Here is a 26,420-nt window from a genome sequence, read left to right as displayed (position 1 = left end):
CAGGGCCGAGCGCTCAGCCCGGGCGAGCAGAGAGTTCCGGGCAAGTGCCGAGTTGCAGCAGCCCCAGCGGCTCACGGTGCTGCAGCTGCAATTACACCCTGACCCTTCCGAGGGGTTAAGCGGCGTCTCATTATTTTTCTGAAAAATGATGAAAGATAAAGCAGCTACTGTGAATTATAAGCCAGTGTTTTGGTATGAAAGGAAAGATAACAGATCTGTGCAAGATAGGACAGTGGGTCCAGATCTCCCTACTCATATAGAACATCTCCACTTGAAGAACTGTTTATCCAGGTTGGTCGTTTTCAACTCTCTTTAGGTGAGTCTGGGTACCTTTTCCTCCTCCTTGCTTCATCTCTCTTGCCACCTTTGCCTCTGCTTTTTTCTCCCTGGCCCCTGTCGTGTCCCGAAGGTAACAGCAGCGCTGAGCTCTGTGCTTGTGCACTGTGCTTCAGCCTTGGCACCAGCCTGTGCTCCCTATAGGCACCTCTGTTAGGGAGCCAGTGATCCCTGATCACTCTAAACATGAAATGAGCAAGCCAGCCGGATCCTTGATGTGTATACTTGCATTAAAAGCCTGTAAGATCAAAAAAAAAAAAATATTTCTCAGTGGGTCAAGAATTAGAAATATTTACTGATATTAAGGCATCGGTAGCAAAATAATTAAATGTCAAGTGTTTGCATAGAGGTTAACTTTGCAACGGATGACTGCATTAAGGAGACACTTGGCAGCAATTGAGCTGGGTATAATGTGATGCATAACTGCCTTGTTTTGGTCTGTGTGATTTGATTTCATACAGGAATTGGTTTATGCTCTCTAAATTCAGTGTCATGTTTGTGGGTTTTATTGTTTCTCACTCCCAATTTCAAGCAGAGGTGTGGGCTTTTCTATATGTCTTGCTGCATAAACTCTTAACCAGTCTGCCCTCTTCCAATGCAATTAAATATACTCGGCTACTTGTCTTCTGTCTCTGCAATTTGTTGTGGAGAGCAGTACAGCCTGTGCTGCAGGAGAGTGGTAGCAGTGAGCTACATGTATGGAAATAATGTTAAACTTCTCATTTTGCTTTATTTATCATCACCTTAATTTCTGCAGAATAACGTCCTATTTTAAGGAGCAAAAGGGGGTTTCTGATGTGAACCTTTGAGCAATGCACTATGAATCTGGAAATCAGTGCCTGAGATGGGGGGACGTTGAGCAAAATCTTTGCAAGTCTGTGTCCATGTGGTTCATTTGAAGTAGCTTTTGATACAGTACCATGTCTTTCCTTATGTTCATCTCTTTAAGGACAGAGGCAGGTATTTGCCTGCCTATCTAACAAATGCCAGGTATAGGTTTGGGTCAGATAAGTAGTTTTTTCATTTCTTTACAGCAAAGTTTCTTGTATGGTAAAGTTTTCTAGGGTGTTGTCTGTTGTGTTAGTGATAGTGACTGTAATAAAAAAGAAAGAAGCTTAAAACTCCTGGCCTAAGTTTCTGGAATGTGTATTTCTATGCAAAGCACATTTATGGACTAGTAAGCAATGCTAGATATTTAGGAAGATAATGGGGAGATAAGAGCTAGCAGCACACCTAATACAGAAGCGCAATTCTCCACATCTGTAAAGCACAACAGCACATCAGAGGCCTGTGCAGGGAACTCAGTAACCAATGAGAAATAGTCCTCCCTCATCATAAGTTACAAAACCCAAGACTTTCAGCTTCCAGTGTGCATTCTCTGTTTCTTAAGTTCATGAAAAAAGCAGCAGAAATCAGCATAGGACAGAGAATTGCAGCCAGAATTGCGGGCTCCAGTGAAATGTGCTCTCTCTGGAGAGCCATACAATGGTAAATGAAGCAAAGCACAATACAGTAGAGACTCATACACAGTGGTTGGTTTAATATTTGATTGAACATTTTGGAGTATAAAAGATCTAGGCATAATAACGGACATCTGAGTAAAAATATTTGCCAAAATGCCAGCAACAAGCAGTGCAAGATCATCTCTTCCCCTCCACCCCTGGCTGGATGCTGAGGTTTGCTAAAAAGACTACCGTAGCACAGCTGATTTAGCAAATGCTTTCTCTACACAAGTATTGCATTTTATCACAAGTTATTTATAATTATACTGGCGTTGTTTAAATGCAACTTTTACTGAAAACTGCATGCAGTCAGTTTTGTTAAAGAAGTCATTAAGTAGCTGACATCGGAAAGTAGCGAAGAGCAGCAAAGCTGAAGTGCATGATGGTTTGTACCTGAGCTGGCTATTGCAAACTCAAACCTGTTGAAATAGTCTTCCTTCAGGAAAATAATTCTGATGGATTTTTGTGTAACTTATTCTGGCACTATCCTAATGTAAATAGCATCCTCATGAGCCTGGGAACACTGTCACTTTCTGTTGCTGGGTATGCATTTGACATTTTGCTCTCCAAAAATCTCACTTGTTTATGCTGTCCATTGCCATTATACAGTATAATCTTGCTGTTCTGGATTTTCCAGTGGGGAACTGGAAGGAGGATAAGGTACAACACTTCAACCAAGGTCACCAGAAAGATCTCCAGAGTTTGGCCAAGTGTTGTAACCACCTAACTGTCTCGTGTCATTGGTTTAATGAGAAAGACCTACTTAGAGAGGGCTTGTAGGGTGAGAAGCAAGAGGGGAAATTATTAGCTGTTAGAAATTGCTGTAACTTCACAACCAAGTGATTTATACCAATTAAAACTCTGTCCCATGTTACTATGTTATGGTACAGAACCAGGTTAACATTTTGCAGCCAAAAGGCATAGCTGTAAAACATTCAAAATATCAAAAAAATAGGTCTTCAATACAGGAAAGAGCTGTTTAAACGACATTATTTAAGCAGCCACCTTAGAAATTACTAGAAATTTAAGGAATTCTATTTTATTTTTTCAATTAAGTGGCTACAAAGTTGGCAGTCAGGCAAAAAGGTTCAAAGATACTGGCATAGTGACTCTTCATGCTTCAGGGCAGGAACTGTTTTCTGCTCAAGGAAAAGTTATTGCTGCTGTTGTGGTGTAGTGTGGCACAGCATGAAGTGCTGCAAAGAAAGTGGCATCAGTGGTGCCCTGGCTGGAAGTTAAGGACATCCAAGTTATGTTCCCATATAATTGTAGTAAAGTTGGTTTAAGACTGTGCCTTGGCTTCCTCTCCAAAACCGGGGAGGGATATACTGTCCCACTCTTGCAGGGTGTTTGGGGAATGTGAATGGAGAAGTCCATTTTGTTCCAGCAGAGGCATCCACATCAAAAGTCTCTGCAAATGACTTAATCCTCAGAAGCATCTGGTATAGCAGCAGTTCCCAGGCTTTTGCTGTTAGTGACATCACTTACAGATCAGTGATTTTATGCAATCCTCAAAACCAGCAAAAGCATCAGCTGAAAAAATTCCTTGGATTCCCCTTCCAGCCTGCAATCATAACTCTTAATTTAGATGATGGCGTATTACAGGTTGTTGTTCCTTATATGAGCCTGAGCGCTATTCTGCTCAGAGATAAACTTCACTGAAACAAATATTGCATGGAGTGCGGAGCTGGAAGAAAAGTCTAACTTGTTCTTCTTTGCACAACTGTGTTTCATGGGCATAATCACTCAACACTTGCAGGAGAACGACTTCCCTTTGAAATCATAGTTAAAAAATAAACAAACATCTAAAACACATGCTGGGCTAATTAGTTCCTCTATTAGGTTTTACTTTTTGGATTGTAACTATTTGCTAGTTTATCGTAAATTAGTTGGCTTCTGTATTTGTTATCCCCACAGGGTGCTCTAAGCTGTGGCAAAATGCTAAGGCTGCCAAAGGGCCAGTCCGTCAGGCAGGCATAGCGTGAAGAACAGAGATGCTTCAATAGTGAGTTCACCCTCTGGCATGTGTTTTCTCTGCCAAATTTTGCATGGGGCATGTGGAACAGCAGCCCTCTACGCCACCTGAGATGTTTTCAGTCCAAGGTGATCCTCATGATAAATCTCAATTTCATACTGCCAGAAAAATTCAGAGGGACCAGATAACTCCCAAGTGCTATATTTTTGTGCTACAGGGTATGTTAGTGTTACCGAGCAAGAATTAGATTGTGATGGGAGGAAAAATAAAGCTTTGTATTAAACATTTCCAAGCTCAATGTAAGCTCATGCCAGAATGCTGGTAGGAATTGTAGAATCGTTTAGGTTGGAAAAGACCTTTAAGATCATCAGGTCCAATTGTTAACCTAACACTGTCAAGTCCACCACTAAACCTTGTCCCTAAGTGCTGCATCTGCACATCTTTTAAACACCTCCAGGGACAGTGACTCAACTGCTTTCCTGGGCAGCCTGTTCCAGTGTTTGACAACCCTTCCAGTAAATACATTTTTCCTAATATCCAAGTCTAAACATCCCCATGCACAACTTGAGGCCATTTCCTCTTGTCCTATCACTTGTCACTTGGGAGAAGAGACCAACACCCTCCTTGCCACAACCTCATTTCAGGTAGTAGAATCACGATGTGTTATGCACAGGGCAAGCTGAGAGGCTGTTTGGCACAGATGAGACATTCGTAAGTAAATTGTACTTGAGTGTGCTTGGCAGAGCCCTACACTCAGAACGAATGCATTCCTTCTGGTCTACCAGACCATTGGGATTTTAGGTACTTCTCTTGCTGTTACATTGAAAGGTTGTTTACCTGTTGGTTGGGTATAATAGTGAGACTTTAAAATGGGAGGAAAGGTAAAACAATCTCTGGAAATGGTCTGTATGAGCCTTGGTGAAATCAAACAGCTGCATGGACAAGACTAGAAATGCTACAGAGATCAGGAGCAAGTGCTTAGGACAGGGCTGCTATATCACAATCTGGATACATTGGGGTTTAATGCTATGAGGATCAAGACAAGTATTCAGCGTGGGCACTAAAATTGGGCTGTAAACTGGAAAGGAAGGAGTAAGTTTCTAAAACAAACCAGACTGCGCAAAGTGCTAATCTTGATACGACAGCAGCTTGGTCAAATTACCATCTAAGAGTCCATGAAATATCTGTATCTACCCATCCTTGATATTGCTGGAGCATGCCCCAAATACATGAGTTAAGTGGTTTACAGCTGGGTCAAACAGTGGATTTTGTTGTTAATATGCATATTTTCTTAAATAGCACGATGTGGATGCATAGATGTATAGTGTAAAATTCTGCACATTACTATAAGAATTATTTACAGTAATAATTTAAGAAGGTTCTGGAGACTCTGCCAAATGAGCTTGCTTTTTTTCACTGATGAAAGCCCAAGTGTCAGGGGCTCACAGCCACCATCCAGTCATGAAGCAAAGTTCAGGGCCAGGTCGACAGTTCTTATTCATGTGGGTAATCCTTTCATGCCAGCAGAGCCAGCAAGATACTGATACTGAAGAAATGAAAGCCCTTGGGCTCACTTCAGAAGGTACAAGCTTTGCCCTCCACAAAAGATCCAGTGAGAAGGTGGACAAATGTTGCTTTATTTCACCTTTCCAGGTGTCAAGACCTCAGGCGAAGTGAGAGCTGAGTCACTGTTCTGTAAGCTACAGCAGCTCTAAGATTAAACTGATTAGAGTGGAAAACATAACACTGAGTCTGACAGACACATAATGTTCATTTTTAGCTGTTCAGCACTTTTAAAAAAAAATCAAATAATGATAAAGCTGCACTGTTTGATTGTTCCTATTACATAATAGCAATGTCTCTGGGATTTGAGGGAAGCCACAAGCAACATGTCCTTTACATAACTGATCCAAGTTGCTCTAATCCCTCTGCGCTGTCACTGACCCTGGGCAGCCAGGAATAGCCCGGGAGCGGTGCTGAGCTCCCTGCGCTCTCCTCTGGGGCTGCGGGGTAGCGATGGAGCAGAGGTCCTTTGCTCTGAGGGGTTTTCTGCCAGTCATTCTTGCTGGATTTGTAGTCTTTCTCTGCTAATAGAGTGCAAAGAGGGGCTGAAGCAGAAATCCTGCCCTTAAAAATGTCCTGTCTTGCTCTTTATGGGCAGAGCTGATCCTCCTCACTTCCTTTTTCTTTTCTGAAATATCAGCCTTTATCCCCCATTTCCACCTGGAAACAGGTCACCTCATGATCTCAGTACCTTTGCTTCTGTGCTTGTTTAAAAAAATGGACTAAAGGCCAGGTCAGACCCTTGGAGCTGGTCCTCCTGAGACTTTCTCCTGTCTTTCAGGACAGTGCTGTGGCCTGATGTCTGGAGGATGCGTTTGGCTTGCCAGGGTGGGTGCTTTGAGGGAAGAGCTGCAGCCAGGCACCATCCTGAATTCAGGGGCCTCCTGTGTCCGTCTGGCTTTGGTGGGGCCTTGTTCCTGCCCTGTGATTTCATGTGCTGGATGTGGAGGTGGTGGACCGGCATGGGGGTTTGTGAAGCAGGAAGGAGGCTGCTGGGAGAAGTCAGCTCCATGTGCTTGGGGTTTGGTGTCTATGGAGAGGGTCTGACCCTTCACTTTAGTCTGTTGTGTTGACGGGTTGTCTTGATTAAAGAGAGTAAAACAGTGTGGAGAAGCATCTAAACCCTTAGCCCTGCCCAAGGGGTCCGTGTGCCTTGCCAGCTGCAGATCTTGCCCTGCCTTCTCCATGGGAGAGCACCGCTCTGCCCTGATCGCCTTGGCTGCCTCCAGTGTAATTAGGAGCATTTGAAGAATGATAACATAAAAAAAGCAAAATCGAGGGATTGTTTAGGGGGAAGGATTGAGGTAGCTGTGCACAAAGAGACCTATCTAATTAAAACTGCAGGGAAATGGAGATGGTGGCTAATGAGGCTGAACATACAACTTAATTTAACTGAGTTATTTGAAAAGGAGCAACCTGCCTTGCTGGGGAAAGGAAGGTGGGTGGAAAAATAGAAATTACCTCAAATTTCCTATTAAAACATAAACGTCATTGTAATTAGTGCGTGTTTTGCAGTGAGTTACTTTGGTTTTGGGATTTGACACACTTATGTGAAATTTCTCATGACCATCAGTTGCATGTCATTAAAACATTTTCAAAGACTATTTGATTAAATGTCTTGCATAAAATTAAAATCCCATTTGTATCTTCCATCTTCTAATATCTGAGATTTTTATCTAACTTTTCTCCACTTGATCTTTACCAGAAGGGAAAAAATTAGAGTCATATGACTTCCCCCTTTCCCCTCAGCTGTCCTACCTTTTTTTTTTTTTCTCTGATTCTGCCTTTTCATCTGTTGTATTCTCAGGGCTCTTCTGATCTCCACCTGCTTTGCTTGTCCCACAGTCACATCCTTTTTCTTGGTTTTCCTTGCACTCGTTGTTAAATCTATCTCCTGTCTCTTTTCCTTCATAACATGGATAAATACACATCACTGACACGATATTAAAAACAAACAAGCACCACCCCCCCCAACAACCACAAGCACCACCCCCCCCAACAACCACAAGCACCACCCCCCCCGACAACCACGAACACCACCACCCCCCGACAACAACAAACACCACCACCCCCCGACAACAACAAACACCACCCCCCCCCGACAACAACAAACACCACCCCCCCCCAACAACAACAAACACTCCCCCAACAACAAACACCCCCCCCAACAACAACAAACACCCCCACAACAACAACACACAACCCCCCCCAAACAACAACAAACAAACACAACAAAACCCTCCCAAAAAAACCAAAAAAAACCAACCAAATACTTTTCCAGCTTTTCTGTCATCTTATGATCTGGTTAGTCCTACTTGGGAAAACCTCTTCTGGTTTCATCTTTGATTCTCAGCAGTTTGTCTTTGGACCCTTTTACCAGTGTTAAAAAAATACATCTCATGACCCCTTATACGATCTCAGGACTGGCTTTCTTTCTCTGCCTTGACCTGTTTTTTTTTGAAATCATAACTTGTGTTCTCTCATTCACGATGTTTATTTCTTGTGGTTGCAATCTTTTTTTGACGTATGGGAGAAGCTCCTTCTGTGTGTCTTCTGGATGATTTTTCTTGCCCTTTCTTTTTTCTTCTCTTTCCGTTCATACTTCTGGGTGACCTCATCACAAGCAATACCAGCTAAATCTTCCTGAATAGCGATACAGCACCCTTACCCCATCAAAATGTGGCATAGGAACAAGGTGTCAAATAGCACAGAGCCCCTTAAAAACAGTGATCTCTATATGAAAACCTGTCTAGGTTTAATCCATGATTCCTCCTTAGTTTGTGTACCTAAATTTGACTTGAGTGTTGACTTAGTCTAAAGATACTTCAGAGGAAGAGGAACAGAAAATGAGGAGTTTTTGTTTCGCAAAGTTTTTGTATCCTCTTCCTCTCTTGAGACTAGGTGCATTGCTTCATTTCACTCACTCCTAACATGGAACAGCTTATTTGTGAGTTAATGCCAGGAAATTTGGACAGGATCATAATCAGAAGAGCAGGATGTTTAATCTTGAGCACTGTGTTTACAAAAGACTTGATGCTGTCTGCCCTTGTTACCTACTCTAATTCTAATGAGTCTTTTATTTGTTTCTTTAAAGGTTTCCACCCAGGGAGTGTCTTCTGGGGCACTAATGGAAGTGAAATTTGTTTTTCAAGCATTCTGGGTAAGTTCGTCTTCCATATTATTATCTGATTTGGTCTTTTAAATGTATTTGCCACCAAATAACTCTTCTGCAAGTTGTCTTTGATTTTCATATTAGTGCTCGTATATCCAATGAAGACTCTCTCTACCAACTTTATAAACAAACAATGGTGATAAAGGTGACTTCAGAACAGACCATGAGACTCTTACTGGGGGGGAATTATCAAACAAATATAGGTGTTTGTTTTCCTAATGTTTTTTATTTCTGTCTGGTAGGCATATTATAAACTGAAAATATAAATATCTAAACAAATGTATTATATATCTAAATTAAATCTGTCTACTTTTTGAGATAATATGATAATATTTGAAGGTAGTTTTTCATACTTGGGAAGACATAACTTTGTAGGCTGGGAAATGACTGTGACATGGATCCTGGTAAAGTTGTGTTGTGGTGGCATGAGGTTCTGTTCAGTTATGAGCAATAACAATGCATGCTGAAGCTTCTGGGAGGTCAGCAATGATATTTTACCTGGGGTGATGTTTCAGTGGTAAGCAGACTAAGGGCAGAAAGCAGATGGGATCAAAGAGAAAGCAAACTCAGGTCATTGGCAAATACATTCCCTCCATTCTGATTCTCAACGTAGGAAATCCCTTACCATGTCTGTCTCCCTCTCCAACTCAGGCTGCCTGGCCGATAGATAGGGACTGGCAAGGCTGGAAAGGTGAAGCAGACACAAGCATAGCATGATCCCAGCTTTCAAGGAATTCTTCATACATGGAGATGCCTTTGGGGACAGTGCTTTGTGATAGGAACTGGTATGGTCAGAGGAGCCTGGGGAAAAATATCCCATCCATTATCCAGTCAAAAGCTGTTTTTCTGGCAGCAGTCATGCTCAGTCACAGATGATGTAGTTTTGGCTGTAAAATGGGCGAGCTGGTGTGTTACTGTCTTCTGGGTGGCACCTTCATCTGGTTACAGTCTTGCAGCAGTCAGGTGGCTAAACCAAATGAGAGAAATCCCATGTTTATGGGCTTGCAGGTGGCATGTGATTCTCCAGCACTGTTGCCCCACACGAAAGAAGGGAAGGTGTAGTGCAATGCACATCTCCCATTTGAGAACATTTGCAGGACACTGCCTTGAGCGATGTGAAGGACGTACAAAAATGCCTTTTGTGCATTTCCCATATACAAATGACTTCTGGTTTATAAGCAGTTATAACTGTTTCTGTCTCTAATTACTGGGTTGTAAGTCTTGTAACTGAGCCAGTGAGGCTAAAGCTGTATGACTCTTTGGGAGGGAGTTGCTGTTTGGACCCTCACAAAGAGTGTTCCTGTGTACAGCTTTCTCACTGTTGCCAATGGGGCAAGATCAAAGGCTGGATGCTGGATTTGGAACTTGGCTACAGAGTTGGAAGAGAATGAGCTGAAGTGATAAATACAGATGAATCTTGCTGAGTATTCTTAATTTTCTATATATGCCTGTGGATTTCCCAGTTTGGTTGAGGACTCTAGTGCTTGAATGGTGGTTATGAAAAGAACTATGTCAATATTTAAAAAATGGCATTGTAAAATGTTCCAGCATTCTGTAATAACATTTAAATGAGATTAAAAAAAAAAAAAGGCAGAGGAAGTAATTTCTTAGTAGTTTTCTCCAAAACATCATATTAAAGCCTGCCCTTCCATAAGGTATGTTGTTTCACTGCTAACAGGTATTGAGTACTTGTCTGCTCAGAAAGGAAGAGAACATGTCAATGGTATTCAAAGTAAGGCCTGTGAGAAGCAGCTTGAAGTTTTTGATTCCTTATGGCCAGAGGAATTGAAAATTGAAGGCCATCATCTGGAACAAAGCTTTGTGAATCTTTGAAATGAGTTTGCTGTGATAAGTGTTAGAGATGCTCAGCTTCTGAAGGGGAAAATTGTGCCAGAAGTAGGTGTCAAATAGAGCAAGAAACATAGAAGGCTATTTTGGAGTTTGAGCACTTGTTGCAAACCCAAGAGAATAAAGTTTTCTGGCCTGTTCCAGAGTTGTCTGCGAGAATGGCATTTTCAAACCCCTGTGTTTTGTTTCAAATAGACAGGACAAAATAATGTCTGTTTTGTGGAGATAATGTGACTTTTATGTTTCTTGTACTGATCTTGGAGTACTGTGTGGGAAGATGATGGGTATACAAGAGCATCACCCTGTTTAAGAGAGATTTGTGTGAAGTTACAGTGCATTACAGTCACAGTTGTACCTGGTGGGAGGCATTCTGACACACCATGCAAATACTGTTCTGATAGGAAATATGTGTGATTTTTTGTGTGTGTGTGTGTGGGGGGGGGGGTTTGTGTGTGTGGTTTTTAAGTAATGCTAAGGAATAGGTCGAAGTGGTCTACATGGGAATTTGTGGGTCAAGAGTTTGATACAATACTTCCGTATTTCTGCAAATAGCTAGTGAAATGGTTTTTTTTTCTGCTTTCAGCCAAAAATCAGGAATTCAGGGAAGTGACTTGATAATAATTTTACAGTCATCCAGTAATTTAACACTGGATCACAGTTGAAAACCCATAGAAACACTCAAGACACTTCATATTGTATCAGATGGATTAAGCGTGATTCACTTAGTTCATTAAATTCCAGAGGAATTAATAATGTCTGGATCATTGTTTCCTAGGCTTATAAATTTAAAGACCAGAGGGGACCACAAGAATATCTATTCTTACTGTCTGCTAAGTTCACATCAGAAAAATTGAGGCTATATCAGTAATAGTCCTTTAATTTTTCTTTATTTAGCATATCTTCCTGAAACAGATCAAGGTTCTGATTTAAAGGGTACCAGTAGTAATGTATCTACTCACAGGTAAACTGTTCCAGTAAATAATAAACCTTGCTTTTCAGGGCAGTCTGTAGATCTTTTTGGCTTCTAAATTTTGTACCTATTTTTTTTCCTGCCGTACTGACAAGGAATCTGTTATCTGGATGCTGATTTTCCAATTAGTTGTCCATGTAGTTAGCAGGTTTTGAAATTCATTTAGTATGAGCCATGTTGTAGTATGATGAATCTTTTAATTCAGGATTTTATGTATAGCATGACTTTAAATTGCTGCATAGTGTGAAATTAGGACTAGAAATATGTCCTGTCAGCACACTACCATTATAAAATGATGTAACTGCATACAAATGATCAGATTTACATGACCAGGTCTATTTTCCGTACAGCTGTGTTGATTGGTGTTAATTATACTACTGTCTTTCAGTGCCTTATTGATTGTGTCCCATGGTAACCTTTCCCTGCTGTTGCTTACTACTGATGTCAGTGCAACTGTTCGATAGGTGCTTAGGTTATTCCGCTTAACCCTTTTAAATACCGCTTTGGTATTAACTCTTTCTGGTGACCAGGAAGTTCTAGTGTTCCTGTGTTTCTTAAAAGCAGTCACTGAATCAAAAGTTATTAGTTCATCTGCTCTCAACTCTTGAACACAGGGTTTTAACTGAGGGAGTATTTAAAACTCTCTCCAGTTACTGATGGCATGGGAGGTATGTCACTGTCACTATAAGATGTGAATACAGCATCTTGCATCTTTCTGAACACGAAGTAGAAGTAGTTGTCAAATATGTCTTTTTCTGAATCATTTGATAGTTTTTATCTGGAATGACTTACTGAAGTCATTGCTTGGCATTCACTTATTCTTTTTCCATTTAGGGAGGAACTCCTATTGTCATAAACTCCACCATAGCTTTTAACTTTTTTTTTTTTTTTTTTTGCTTCCATAGCTTGCTTGTATTTCTGCAATGTTAATTTGTATTCATTGATATCAGTGCCTTGTTTTCCCCATCTGTTATGTACTGTGGGTTTGTTTTACAGGTTCCTCTGCTGCTTCTGTCACTCTACTTAGCCAGGATTCTTCAAACAAAAAAAGCTTCCTTTCATGGCAATGATTTTTTTTTTTTTTTTACATGTAACAAAGCATCCTTTAGCAGGTCCTCTTTATATTTTTGTGTGACCGTTTCCCCCTACTCAGGTTTGCTCATTATTTCTTTTTGGGGTTGAGAAATTGTAATTCCAAAATATACAAACAAGATTAGACATTGTTTTCCAATTGCAAAAGAAATTGGAGCATTGCCCTTTGCCTGGAGTGAGTCACAATTTTCTAGTCAAATGGTTCACCTGTATCCAGCAGGAGTCCAATATAACATTAGCTAGAGTTGGCTTCACTATTTTCTTGTATTAAGCCATGAACTAGAACTTGCAGGCTTTCCCCAATTCTTACTAGTAAAGTGGTTCTTTGAGAAGAGATTCTCTGCTACAATAAAATTCAATGTGACAATATTTTCATAGCTTCAAGGATATACACTTGAGGAGTGCCTCACTCTATTCCCTTACCTCATTTGGTGGATTTCTAGCAGACTTAGCTTCTCTCTCAGCTTGTCATTTGCCAGTACTCCAGATTCTGTTTTTCTCTTTGCACATGCTGTATCCATGGCTTTATCTTCTGCACACCCTGTTTCTCTTAAATAAGTACAGTGGTTTTTAGTGTTGATTTTTATCTTGTGTTTTTGTCTGTTACCTTCTTAACCTTTAATAGAGTTGAGCTTCCTTTTGAAAAAGGCCATTCTAATTTCTATTGAAATTGAGCACAGTCATTGCTGTTGTAAGCAAGCTTTCAGTGGAACGAATTGTTTGCCCTTTTTAAAAAAGAAGCTATTCAAATATCACCAGCACAGGGGAAGTATTGCTTTCTATTTCTAGCTCTGTAATACATGAATCACGGTTCTTTTGACAATTCATGTTGACATGGGGAGGCTCTTACTTGTCAGTCAGACCTCCAGTCAGCAGCTCCCAGTCCACATGGCCTTTTGCAATCCTGTGGTCACTGCCAGGCTGCTCTGCAATGGTAGCAGAGGGCAGAGAAGGTAAACTTCATGAGACAGAGTTCATGCTATGGTTGGCTTTGGGGCTGGCTCTGGAGAGCAGCTGAGGCAGAGGGAAAGGACAGGAGCTGAGGTCAAAAGTTGATACATTTTCTTCTCTTATGCTTTGTGAAAGTCAGATATACTCTTAACAAATGGTTGTTGCTCAGGTTACTAAAATTTACCTGGTTAAAACAGCATGTATGTGGAAATTGGCTTCATACTATTTGGAGCAACTTGCTTCTCAACACATGGTCTTGCTCCGTCACCAGAACTGACTTGCACATATACCCTGGGTGAGGGTTTGTAAGGAGCTGTATGCGCATAGGATGGTTTGTGTGAGATGGTCAAACCCAAATGCCTGAGACCTGCATCTCCCATTACTATATAGTGCTTAGCACAAAAGTATGTGGGCAGCTGATTATCCTGGGTAGAAAATCTGCACAATTATTTACTGGATGTATTCAGGTGCCTTATGGAAGTTGTACTCAGCACTGGTGAGGCCACACCTTGAACACTGTGTCTGGTTTCTGGCCTGTCCCTACAAGAAAGACATTGATGTGTCGAATATGCCCAAATAAAAGAACAAAGCTGGTGAAGGGTCTGGAACACAAGTCTTGTGAGGAGCGGTTGAGGGAACTGGGGCTGCTTAGCCTGGAGAAAAGGGCTGAGGCTGTCTACAACTACCTGAAATGAAGTTGTAGCATGGAGGGTGTTGGTCTCTTCTCCTGAGTAGCAAGTGATTGGACAAGAGGAAATAGCCTCAAGTTGCATCCAGGGAGGTTTAGATTGGATATTAAGAAAAATTTCTTCATGGAAAGGGTTGTCAGGCATTGGAACAGGCTGCCCAGGGAAGTGTTGGAGTCACTGTCCCTGAAGGTTTTAAAAAGATGTGTAGATGCGACACTTAGGGACATGGTTTAGTGGACTTGGCAGTGTTAGGTTTATGCTTGGACTTGATGATCTTAAGGGACTTTTCCAACCTGAAGGGTTCTATGACTCTAAGTAACTGGTTTTCCATGTGTAACCACACTATTACTGATTTTTATTTTTTTTTTAAGTAGCAGCATCCTAGCTGGAATTGAGTCCACAGGGGAAGAATCAGCTTGTAGATGCTTTGGGAAAAAAACACCGTTTTCATTCAGTGTTGTGTGGCTTTGTATGAGGGATGCTACTCCAAGCATTTTTCCAGTACAAAGGTTGAGTAAAATAAAATGGAAGTATAAAAAAGGGCTAAAAAATTATCTGTCTGCAATGATAGAATAGCAACAACTTCATAAACTCCTGGTTTAGCCTGCTTAAATAAAGTTACTTGCAAAGAATCTTCTGATATGTTAATTATATTATTTATACTGTTTTTTTCTGAATTTCAAAACAAAGTGTGACCTTGATTTCAAAGTAAAACTGCATGAAAGCACGCTGTGCTTATTTTTCATAATTAATCATGTATAAGCCAATTTTATGGCAAAACAGATAAGATGTCAGAATATTTGTAAAATACTTTGCTTCAAGATGTTAGTGCAGTTTGGGTCTTAGCTTTAACAAAATGCAGTAGTTCTTTCAGTTTCACTGTAGGATGAATGCAAAGCATGAAATATATATTCCAGTTAAGCCCTAAATGTGCATACCGTAACTGGAGTATACATTTTGTCGTAGCAGTGTGTGTGCTAGAACATAAAAAAATCCCCCCAAAAAACCTTCCTTCTTCTTCCTTTCTGTAGTGGCCTAGGGAGTTGCTACTCATCCCTAGCATCCTTATCTATCACTCATATGCAGCTCAGCTTGCATGAGACACTAACTTGGTAAGCATCAATAGTTTGGGGGCTGCAGTGAAGCAAATACCCAAAGGCTTGTTCAAAGGTGGCTGCTGCTGAAACCAAAAAATGCCAACAACCTCTCATCTGAATGCTGGGGGCTTCTGAGCCTGCTTTGGAGGCTGAAGCCAGCACTTTTCCAGAGGTGACTCAGAAGATGGGATTTTCCTCCCTTCGGAAGACAAGTTTATGCAACTCTTTATCTCCAAAGGACAGAGGGTGAATTCCCCACCCCCTGGTGGGGCTGCTTCCAGGATGGGTGGATGGACACAGGAGGACGCTGATGTGGTGACCAGGTGGGCAGCCTTTGCTGTGTTTTGGCAGTGCACAGTTATGGCGATGCTGTGGGGTGAGCTCAGGGGTGCAGGAGAGCCACCACCAGTGGGGTGGGTTTGTACACCCAGTGGGCCTTGGGCTCCCACCCAGCTAGGGGTTTGGTTACAGGAACCTCTACCAGGACAACCAGAAAACTACACCGAAACTAAATGGGTAGAGCCATTTGACTAGTAACAAATGCCCATGAACATCATGTATGGGTAATTTTGCATAATGAAGTTAACAGCTGATGATGTGTGTATTATAACTGCTTTTAGAATCATAGAATGTCCTGAGTTGGAAGGGACCCACAGGGGTCATTGAGTCCAACTCCTGTCCCTGAGTATGACAACCCCACAGTTCACACCATGTATCTGAGGGTGTTGTCCAGTCTCTTCTTGAACACTGCCAGGCTTGGATAGGGTTTACTGAATTCTACTGTAGTTTCACAGTATTATTTTATAGCTCACTTCAGTTGTCTCTCTAGCTCTGACAAGTCCTGGCATTTAGTATTCGTTACATATGCAGTATAATAGGTTCTGGCATTAGGCTGCATTTAGTGCATAAGCTAGTATTAGTTTGAGTCTTATAGCTCTTCCTCCTAAGCTGCCAAGTGGCACAGGATATAGCTCAGATGAGAGAAAACAATTTAAACTTTCTCAGTGAACCAGTTTTGAGAAGAGTTTTTTCTCAAATGCAGAGTTCCACACTGAAGCAGTGTGATTAAAAGCCTGTGGGGGAATCAAGCATAGGGATGGCTTTAAGGAAGATCAAGGGACCCAATGCAATTTTTCTGCAAATGATAATTAAAGAAACAGTATCCTCATTAGCATAATACACTAAATGATAAAAAGAATTGGACAGATGCCTAATCTTGAAATGCTTCTTAATTTACAAGTACATATTTTAAAAAGAAGGCAATTGGGGTCTGTTCTGTCTAGCTGCCTGAATCATCAAAACGGCTGCTTATATAACTTACTGTCTCAAACAGGAAAAGGATACACAAAGAAGTAAAGCTGTGTACTCCAGGACATCATCATAGACCAATGCCTGATGCACAGGTACAGATATTCGAGCATCCACAATACTCAAGGTTTTCTGAGATTGGATGCCTACCAGACAAAATTGCATGTTTGAGCAGATATTCTTATCTGGAGCCATATGTGGCCCAAAGTTTTCCAAAGGTAGATACCACAAAAATGAAACACTCATTTCCGCTGATTCTTGGCTCTATTTATCAAGAAGGTGACTACTGAGTTTCTTGTGGTCATATTGGTCCACAGAGAAATGTATGTGAGAGCTCTATCAAGTTTAGTTTTTCTGAAGAAATTCTCAATTCCTGGTAAGGGCAAAAATGACTTTCTGGTTTTAATCAAATTGTGAACTGAATGTGGCAAGGAGAAATAGGTGGCATTTATATTGATGCCTCTATAACCTACCTGTATTCTGCTCTTGTCCAATATAAGCTGCAATGTTGCAGTTTGTTTCACTTCAAATATCATCCTAGGTATGTTCTTTTACCATCACATTTATAGGGTCCCAAATGGTTTTGAAGTGAAGCAAAATCTTGTGAAGTCTCAGAGTTATGTTACCTGTGGGACAGCTCATCAGATCTCGTTAGACCATGTCTACACCACTGAATGAGAGATGGGTACATGGCAGGGAGTGACTTGTGCTGCTTGGTGCGCTGTGCTGGGAGTTGTTCTGCTCTTTGCAGCACTCTGTCCAGTGTCTTTTCTGGACCCTGTGCAGTGCATTCAGTGCATTGTAAAACATCATCATTACTCTGTGTGCCTTTTTTTTTTCATTCAAAACTCATGAACTATAGTGAGCACCAGAGCACTTTTTATAGAGTAAAAATGAGGGTATGTGCTGTGGGCACACCGGCTCAGCAAGGAGGAGTGTTAGGAGTGCAAATCTGGTGATGGGAAACTGGGGGGAGTGTGCGGGAGCCAAACCTGATTTGATCTTGTCCATGCTGCTACCGAGTGTGGTCCCTAGTGTGAATGGTCCCCCAGACCACACTGGAGTGTTGCCAGACTGTTTAAAGAAAACTTACCTTAATTAAATGACAGTCCTTTCTTTGTCTAGTAGTGCTAGAGTGTTCACCTCTGGAAGACGTGTGGGAATTACACTTTTAATAAGCTTAAGTGGATAGAGGAGGATTTTTTTTTTTCAGTAGTGAAAATGATTTCTCAGCGGGAACTGACTTTTGAATTATTCAACCAATGCAAGGTAGAGACTGGCTGCAAGTGGCTGTCAGACTCTTTCAGCTGGAAGTAGCCCTCCTTTTCTCAAATCCTACAGCTTCTTTTCAGATGAAGAGCTGGTAACCACCACTTTGTGAAGGGGCTGTGGCAGCCAGAGACAAGAGAGGTATGCTGGAGTAGGCAGTCTCTACCAAAGCAGTATCCTCCCCCTTTGAAGCTTACGTATTTTCATAAATATAAATCCCAATTTAATGTTAGATAACGAATAGGGGAAAAAACCCCACAACTTCAGCTGATAAGTAACTGGACAAGGACACTCCAGAAAGTCAGAAGACCTTTCAGCCCTCTGCTGGTGACTGCTACACCAGTGATGGTGTGACTCTGTTGCTGGCTGGGTTTGTGTTTGGCATCAAGGCTGTTAAAAAACAAGGTGAATGATCTAATGCTTTAGCGTAAATATCAGTACTGCTCGGAGGATGCTATGGCAGTTGACTTGTTTGGTTTCTGTTAACCGCTGAAGTAATTTGGAGTCAAAGACACTCCTGTTTGATTTTTTTTTTTTTTCCTAGTGGCTTAACACATCAAGCTGAACCAGATCTCTTTATATCCTCATAATCTTTCATATGCTGAAGTAGTAACTGTGGAGCTGGAGAGTTCTGATATATGAAAGGCAGCACTATTGATCTTGGTGATACACATATTTCCACATAGGGCTTTGAACTTGTGATAGTTCTGGAGAATGAATAAATCAAGTGGTACGTGCTAGGGTGTGCATTTTTGAGGCAATGTTGTATCTTGTTCAGATCTGTAGTTGCCATCACTGAGCTACTTACAGTAGGACGGGAGACTCCTTTCTGTTAGCCGGTCTGAATGCTGGTAGCACTTCAGATATTCAGAATTCAGCACTGCAGTCTGTAGAGCTCTGCAGACTTTCCTGGAGTTTTCTCTGCGTGCATCCCTGTTCTCCACTTACTGTGCCCATGTCTGCTGAGCTGGGCATGGGGTGCAGGATGGAGGGTGACCCTTCCTCCTCCATCTCAAGGACTTTGGGATCCACTGGGGCCCTGTGCTGACATTTCATCTGAATTTCTTAACTAGATGGGAAAGATGAGGACAGAGCAGCATGGAGCTGTTGCTCTGCTGGGGGGGGATGTAGTGGGAGGGCAGCCCCAGGTCTGGGGATTCTGTTCTTCCCGAAATAGCTTGTTTTCATCTTTTCACCTAGCTAGTGTTCATGGAGAGATTGCTATGGCTTGTGTATGCTATAAGGACCAAATTTGAAAGAGTCTTTCTCAGTTTCTGTTTCACTAGTAGATTTTAGTGATATGCATTGCAATCCTACTATTTTTTTCCTGTGAGTGTCCAGATATTTTATGAATTTTTTTTTAGTGCCTGATTTGCACATGTTATTTATGTATACGTGTATTAGCTTTTTTTAATCCTTACAGTCTGATGGGAAAAAAGATAGAAAAAAAAAAATGCAACTTCCCTCCAAGGCTGAACTAACACTTGAAAGATTTAATAAATAAATAAATGTATCATGTATTTTTATTTATTTTTAATGATGAGGTTTTTGGAGGAATGACTCAATTTTTGAATTAGAGTGTTTTTCAAAGTTAGATTTGTTCTACTCACATTTGTTTTAATGACTTTTACAAGTAAATAAATGTAGACTCTGTTTTTTTTTTTTTTTTTTTTTCCCTGCTGGAAGTAAATGGGATTGTAGTCTGGCATTTATATTTTTTTTCTAACATTCAAATAATTCTTGTCAGATCTCATCTATTTACATTTGAGCTGCACTTATGGAATTGTCTGTGCTCCTCTGTTGGGATTAATCATTACAGTGCCTAAGAAGTTTCCCAGAAAAAAACCTCAGCAATGATCCTCTTCTTGCCTCTCAAGGGTTTTAATTTTTTTCCCTTTAATATCTTCATTCATATTATATCACTGAATACTGGGATACAATTCTTCATAATAATTTTTACTTTCTGAAAAAGAAAAACTCGCCAGATTTAACTCTATTGTGAACCTTTTGTTCATCCAAATATTACTTCTGGTGTGAACAGTTATCACATATAAAGATGTCTCTAAAGGAAAGATTCAGGCTGCTTCTTGCTTAAGTTAATTTAACTATTAAGGTAGGCAAAGAAGGTCTTCACTGCAAGAATAAACTATTAAAAAGATAACTGTAGGACTCTTGGAGCATGTCCTCCATTTTCTGACTTGCAAGAGCATTCTTGTTTTTCTGTCTGCCCCTGCTGCTCCTTAAGAATTGGTTCCTGTAAATTTCAGAGGTTTATTAATTTGATTTATACATAAAATGCTGTTTCTATGGAGTTGCAAGTGTGCTTTGCATGCTGGTTCCATAGAAAGTAGAAGAAAAGTAAATAGTATTTCCACTTCTCAATATGTGAAAGATCAAGAGTACATTAAGAGCTTTTCTTTAAAGAAAGAGAGTCTGTCTCTCAAATTCTCCTGAAGAATATATTTGGATATTTGCCTCTTCAGACTTTTTTCAATGGGCGAAGCCTGAGTATAGGTGTTTAGTTAGCTTTAGAATGTATATATTTCTCAGTTTTAACTCATAAGGGTAATATAAATATTTCATATACTTAAAGGTCTGTGCTACTTCTAGATTAGAATAGGGTATAGGAAATAATGAACCTGCTACAGTTTTAAAATAAACCTACATTATTCTATTGTTTCTGTGAATACGTGTTCCACTTGTACTAAATTTCAAAGACTACTTTGCTAAAATTTTCTGGGCAAGTACCTTGGCATCTGTTAATTTAATTCCCATATAGAACTGTAATAGGGTATAAATGAGAACTCTGGGGACTACTGATAATGTTCAGTGAAGATGGAACTTTGAAGGATATGAAAGGGTTTGCTTTGCTCATATTGCAAGTGGTGACAGGGGTAGAATGAAGTTTGGGGCAGTAGGTGAAGGACACAAAGATTTTTTTCCCACATCAAACTTGACCCCAAATGTGAAGAATTTCTTTGCACAAAATTTTCTCCCTGTGTCATACAAATGATTGAAAATGATGTGATAATGAGCTGACTGTCACCATCTTCTGCACCCTGAAAATCAGGAACCAGGTTTTTCTTTTGTGAGTCTCTCTCCTGATCTCCCTAAATTAATTTACCCATTCCCTTGGTCTAATTCCTGGCCTGACTGCTTTGCCCTTCTCAGTTGCTTTACTCTCAGTAAAAATCTTCTGGATCTGGGGTTTTTTTTTGTTTGTTTGTGTTTTTGTTGTTGTTGTTTTTCACTCCTTCACCTGGGCAAAAAGGAAGACTATGGTGAGGGTTAGGAAATGTCATGTTGCCAAAAGGCTTATCTCCTAATTAGAAGAGAACAAGACACAAACTATAATGGAGCGTGTATAGATTCATACTGAGGTGCCTTGAAAATAATGTTTTGGTTCAGTTAGGACCTGAAATGGTGTCAGGTGGTATCATAGCCACGCAAGTCTGGATACAGGCAAGAGGGAGAGGGAAAACTTACCTTTTGGTAAAGGAAGAAGGAAATAGCTTTCAGATTTTTTTTTTTTACTACTATTAATGGGTGTCTTCAGACACTGCCATACCTACCACATTTTCTTCCTCAACTTTTGCAGCTTTTTTGCTTGATGAAATCAAATGTTCTCAAATTTAAGTTCCTACTGTTGACACTGCACTTCACATGAAATCCATTTTATTTGGAAACATGCTGCAGTTTTTGCCCAGCTATAGCTTATAAATCCATCCTCTCTTCTTCATCCTTGGGATGGGGTTTTCATTTTATTTTCTGGCTGGGACTGACCTGGTTTGACCACCTTTCACAGTTGCAGTTACCACTGCTAGGTCAGCTCTTTCCAAGAGAACCTTGTTAATCCTGGCCTGCCTGATCTCCTGCTGTGCCATTGTGCACCTCAGCCCATCTCTGGTTCCTCTCTGAGAATGGCTGATCAGTATTCAAGGCATGTACCTAAAATAGATGTTTTAACTCCTTTTCTATACACATTTCTCTGTGTGGAGGGCACAGCTGACTACTTGCTACCCACTCTCACAGCAGGGAATTCCCTGCACATCATCCTACTTCAAATCCTCTCATTCTTCCTGTAGTGTTCCTTAGCTCGTCAGTGGCCCAGTTCTGATGTAACTGCTTCCCTGTCACAGCTGTGTGCGCTGCTCTCCTGGCTGGTCTTGCCTGCTGCACCACCTGCCATGGACCCTCCTCTGCTGCCTCTGCTCTGTGGCAGAGACAGCAGAAAGTGCTTATCCTCAGTCCTGAAACCCTTCACATCTTCACCGGATCCTTGGCCAGGTTAATGCCTTGCTCATCAACCATTTGTATGTGCCGCCCACAGCACGTTTATTTTTGTTACACTTCACTGCTTGTATCTCTAGAGATTGTCAGCTGGTGAAGCTGAGTAAAAATGCTGGTAAAATAGTTTTGCTGTGTAAGAAGTTTTGTGCTTGATCAACAGTGGTGGGTCAGTTCTAAGTTTTTTCTTTTTCTAATTCTACAAAAAATCACTAGCAAGGAAGTTAGAAAATATGGTTTTCTGTCCTTTGACACAAGCCTTTCCTGGTAATAACTAATCTCTTATCTAAGATGAATGACCTATTAAATGAATCGTATGGATTGACTTCAGCATTTTGGACTTTCAGGATTAAGTATATCACAACAGAATATTGGTCATGAATAAGCGAGAAAGCTGCTTGGGGCTTGATGTCTTGTCACACTTTGCACTGAGGCAGCTCCAGCAACTTACTGTGATGTTATACCTGAGTTATCACATTCAGGTATGGACACCTGTTTTACCAGGGCAAGGTCTTTTATTTGAGACTTTGAAGTCCCTTGGAGTTGGTGCTGCTCTTTTCAGAATATGTGGTTGCTTACACATGATTCGAGAATGTTATAAGGAGGTTCCTTTTCCCGAACACCTCCTGAAAGTGTGCCACGGTCATCCTTTGGAGCTGACATGTTGCTTTTAATGCAGGAGAGTGACTACAACCCTGTGAGACAACAGAGTGAGGCAGAGCTTCCTCTCTGCTTTTAATTGACTAAAACTATAAATAGCTGCTCATCACTAGAGAAGTCAGTTAGTATCCATTCCTAGTGCAAAAGCTGAGCCTTGTGTATTAGTCTGCAAACACAAACCCTCTTCCAGACACCATTTCCTTTATTTGGTCCCATAGTCAATAATGGAACAGCCTGTCTTCTGTAGACCAATAAAGTGTATGCATTTCGTCATCAAAGTAAGGTGGAAGAGTTTATGCAATCTTTATGTTGTTGCTGTAATAAGAATATGCACTCTATGAAATATCTTTAGAGGTCAGAAGTGGTCTTTTTCTCTGCTGAGAAGTCACCTTTCCACAGATCTAGCAAAACTCTGCAATCTCTGCTGCTTATTAACTTTCATATTCTAAGAGTTCATCTCGAGTGCTCACTTTTGCAAGGCCAGAGAAAATTGCTTGAGACATGCAGAAGAGTGAATATGAAAACATCCCTGATTACATGCAATGTGTAATCCTCTTATTTGATATCAGTGATAAGCAGAACCTTGATCTGTGTATGCTCTGGTCCTTTTTGTAGTCAGGATATGCTGTTAGCGTAGTGACTAATGCCTCCTGTCCCAGCTACATGAATGCTTCTTATTTGCACAACTTCAACTCTTCATTCTCGCTCTTAACTGATCGTTTAGCAGACTGGCTGCTGGCATGTCCCAGCTCTGCAGATTGCACGAGGGTGCTGTGAATGACATGCATCATTACACAGGCTCTGCCCTTGGCTGCTGGGAATTATGTAGAAATAACATTAAAAAATATCTGGCTCACCAAGTCTGAAACTGAACAATTTGCACTGGTTAACTATTAGTGTCAGAGTGTCTTTGGGCATGACGCTAAGCCACAGTAGGTATAGTGAGTAAAATGAAATCTATTAGCAAGGTCTGTTATAGCTAATTTAGCCTAATTGTGCAAGAGAATCCTTGGAAGCTTCAACTGTGTCTTAGAATGGTATTTATCACTTGTTTTGATACACAATTTAATGAAACAATCAGTACAGTATAATCGCAAGCATGGTTTGAATTTAAGTGGAAATATAGAAGCGAAGGTATGAAACTGAGGTTAGAGAAAACAGACCAAGGATAATAATTAGATTAGAAGATTGGAAGGAGACTAAGGAATGGGAAGAAGTAAAATCTGGGAACCAACAGAAGCTTTCAAAGAGGAAGGTGGAATGGTCTGCAGTACATTAGAGATACTGACCAACATAGGCTTTATCTCAATGGTGTATGTTGTAAAATCAGAAGTGGAGAGCAGGAAATAATCTCAAGACATCATCTTCTATACTTCTTTTCCCCAGGGCAGGATCATGTGCACACTTCAAAATGTTGCTGACCCATTTTCATGTGCGCTGAAAAGAATGCATGGCACTCATTAATTGCATGGGTACTCTTTTAGACTGGCTCTGCTCAGGCATCTGGAAATATTTAATTGATACCAAGCATTACTGGAGGTTGAATCCAGGTACTACTAGATTAGTTCCTTCAATACAAGTAACATGTACTAGTATTAGAACTGGAAAACCAGTCCTTCAGGGGAAAATCTCTCTATGCTGCTGGGAGTAATTTTAGCTTCAATGACAGTATAAGTGAACTGAAGTTGTTTTTGTTGCAGGACACTTTGGATTTTAGCATCCACAGAACTGGCAATGGGAGGTAGCTAGAGAGGAGGACATTAGTAACTAGAGCATCTCTCTGTGTGTTTGGAAGTTTTGGGTCTCACCAGAGATCTGCTACTGGTGTGATTCACCACCATTTGTGAGGATGGTGGACATCCCCATGCTCCTGTTTCTTCACTTGTGCCATGTTTGAGTTATTGGTCCTTAAAGCTGGAGCTAGAACAAGAAGTTCCATGCTTCTAAATGCAGGAAACTATACAGCATGTCCAAATAAGAGTATCAGCAAAGATAAGGGTGGGAAGACTAAGCTGTTTCTGAACTAACTGGAATGCTTCCTACTGTGTTCAGTCAATTTTAGAGAACTTGTTTAAGAGCACTGGGAGCTCTACTTCTCCCTGCTTTCTAACACAAAAACAATGGGACATTCTCTGAAATTCAAAGTTGGCAAATCCACACTGATTCAGGAAAAAAAAATCCCTTTAAAAGAGCAGATGAAACTGTAGCATTCATCAACTGTACCATGTACATGAAGCAATGTACATTAAAAATCTGTAGAATTAAAACCAGATTATAATTTTATGCATTTCAAGACTTCAGAATTATGCTAATGATCACAAATCTTGCAGAATAACTAATGGAAAACTTGGTTTCTGCTGGGCTTGTGTCTCATAACTCAGCTAAAAAGTGAACTAGTCATACTACACCCTTATGCATCAGATGAGCCACATGTGGCAGAGCTCTTAGTGATACTGTAAATGCTGGGGAAACATCAGTACAGCTGCACCTTATTGGATGACATGCAGATTCCATGCATGGGAGAGAAATCTTTGGAGTCTCATAAAATACTTTTTGAGTTGCAGCCTTCCTGTCATTAAGGAAAATCTCTTTCCCATGAAGACTTTATTGTCACATGAAGTTAAATTTTACTTTACAGCCTTTTCTCAGTCTTTCCTTACAGAGCTTTCACTCCTCTCCCTGGTCATTGACCGTCACAAAACTTGTGGGAATTCAGCTCTTCTGTCAAAGTTGCTTCTGTAGTGGCAATTATATATATAGATATTAGAGGAAAACTGATTCTGATAGTGGTCTTACCTTGTTGCATGTGTGGTCTGTGGTATACAATAACTGTATTATTTGGATGCTTTCATATTAGACAAAAAAGGGTTATCTATGCAGGTTTATTGAGATAAAAGATGGTTATTTCTGAAGCAAATCAGCAATGTTTTTCTAGAAGCTGTGATTAAAAACAGCACCCTTTAAAATGTAGATCTTGGTGACAGAGAAGTTCTTGTTAGATGAAGGAAGCATTTTAGATTTTTATTTCTAGTACTGTTGCTTCTGTTCTGGTGAGCTGGTCAGGTTCATGGTGTTCCTGTTGTGTCTGATTTCATACTTAAATGGTTCTTGGGAATATCCCTTTTTTGGTGTGGTCAAGACAGGTTTTTATTTGTTGTTGTTATTGGTGGCTTGACTGATAAGGAGCCAGTATTTGTTTCCTAGAGGAAAACTGGGTGTCCTCTCTTTTGCTGACTCGGTGGTCTTTGTGCAAGACTAAAGTTGGTGACAGTTCAGGTGGAAGTGTCCCTTGCATTAAAACTATACTGGCAAATAAGTTGTATGTGTATTGTTGCCTCCAAGAAAATTCCCAGTTAGTTATCAAAAGTGTTTATTCCTGGTAGAATAAAAAGCTTCAGACTGTTTTTTAACTTGGAGTGATGGTGAGGATGATTATAGATGTCCAAGGCAGGATTTTAGATGTTAAAGTAGTCAGGAACCAATTCCTAGTAAAAAAATAAAAAATATTTAAGAATTATTTGCAAATAAAATAATTCTTCAAACAATTTTGCAAAACAAAAACAGGAGTGTAAACTGTACCAAACATATGTGTTAAAAGTTGGACTCCAGCTTACCTTTATTTCAAAAAATTCAGATGTTGAATCTTACCTAAAGTATTATGTAGCAGGGAGGCCTACTGTGTTTGCTTTTTGGTGTTTCTA

General features: G+C 40.5%; 1 protein-coding gene across 1 annotated transcript in view; it reads left to right on the top strand.

The window, feature by feature from the left end:
- The window catches only part of MTUS2 (microtubule associated scaffold protein 2), a 319,109-nt gene that overhangs the window by 23,328 nt on the left and 269,361 nt on the right, over window positions 1-26,420 (top strand). The window contains exon 3 of the mRNA XM_082074597.1: window positions 8,471-8,536. The gene's annotated coding sequence lies outside the window, so the exon portion shown is untranslated. The remainder of the gene's footprint in view (window positions 1-8,470; window positions 8,537-26,420) is intronic.

This window comes from Streptopelia decaocto (assembly GCF_964273445.1).
Source record: "Streptopelia decaocto genome assembly, chromosome: 1".
NCBI lineage: Eukaryota > Metazoa > Chordata > Aves > Columbiformes > Columbidae > Streptopelia > Streptopelia decaocto.
The sequence above is the reverse complement of the archived record's forward strand: the minus strand, read 5'-3'. Positions and strand labels throughout refer to the sequence as shown.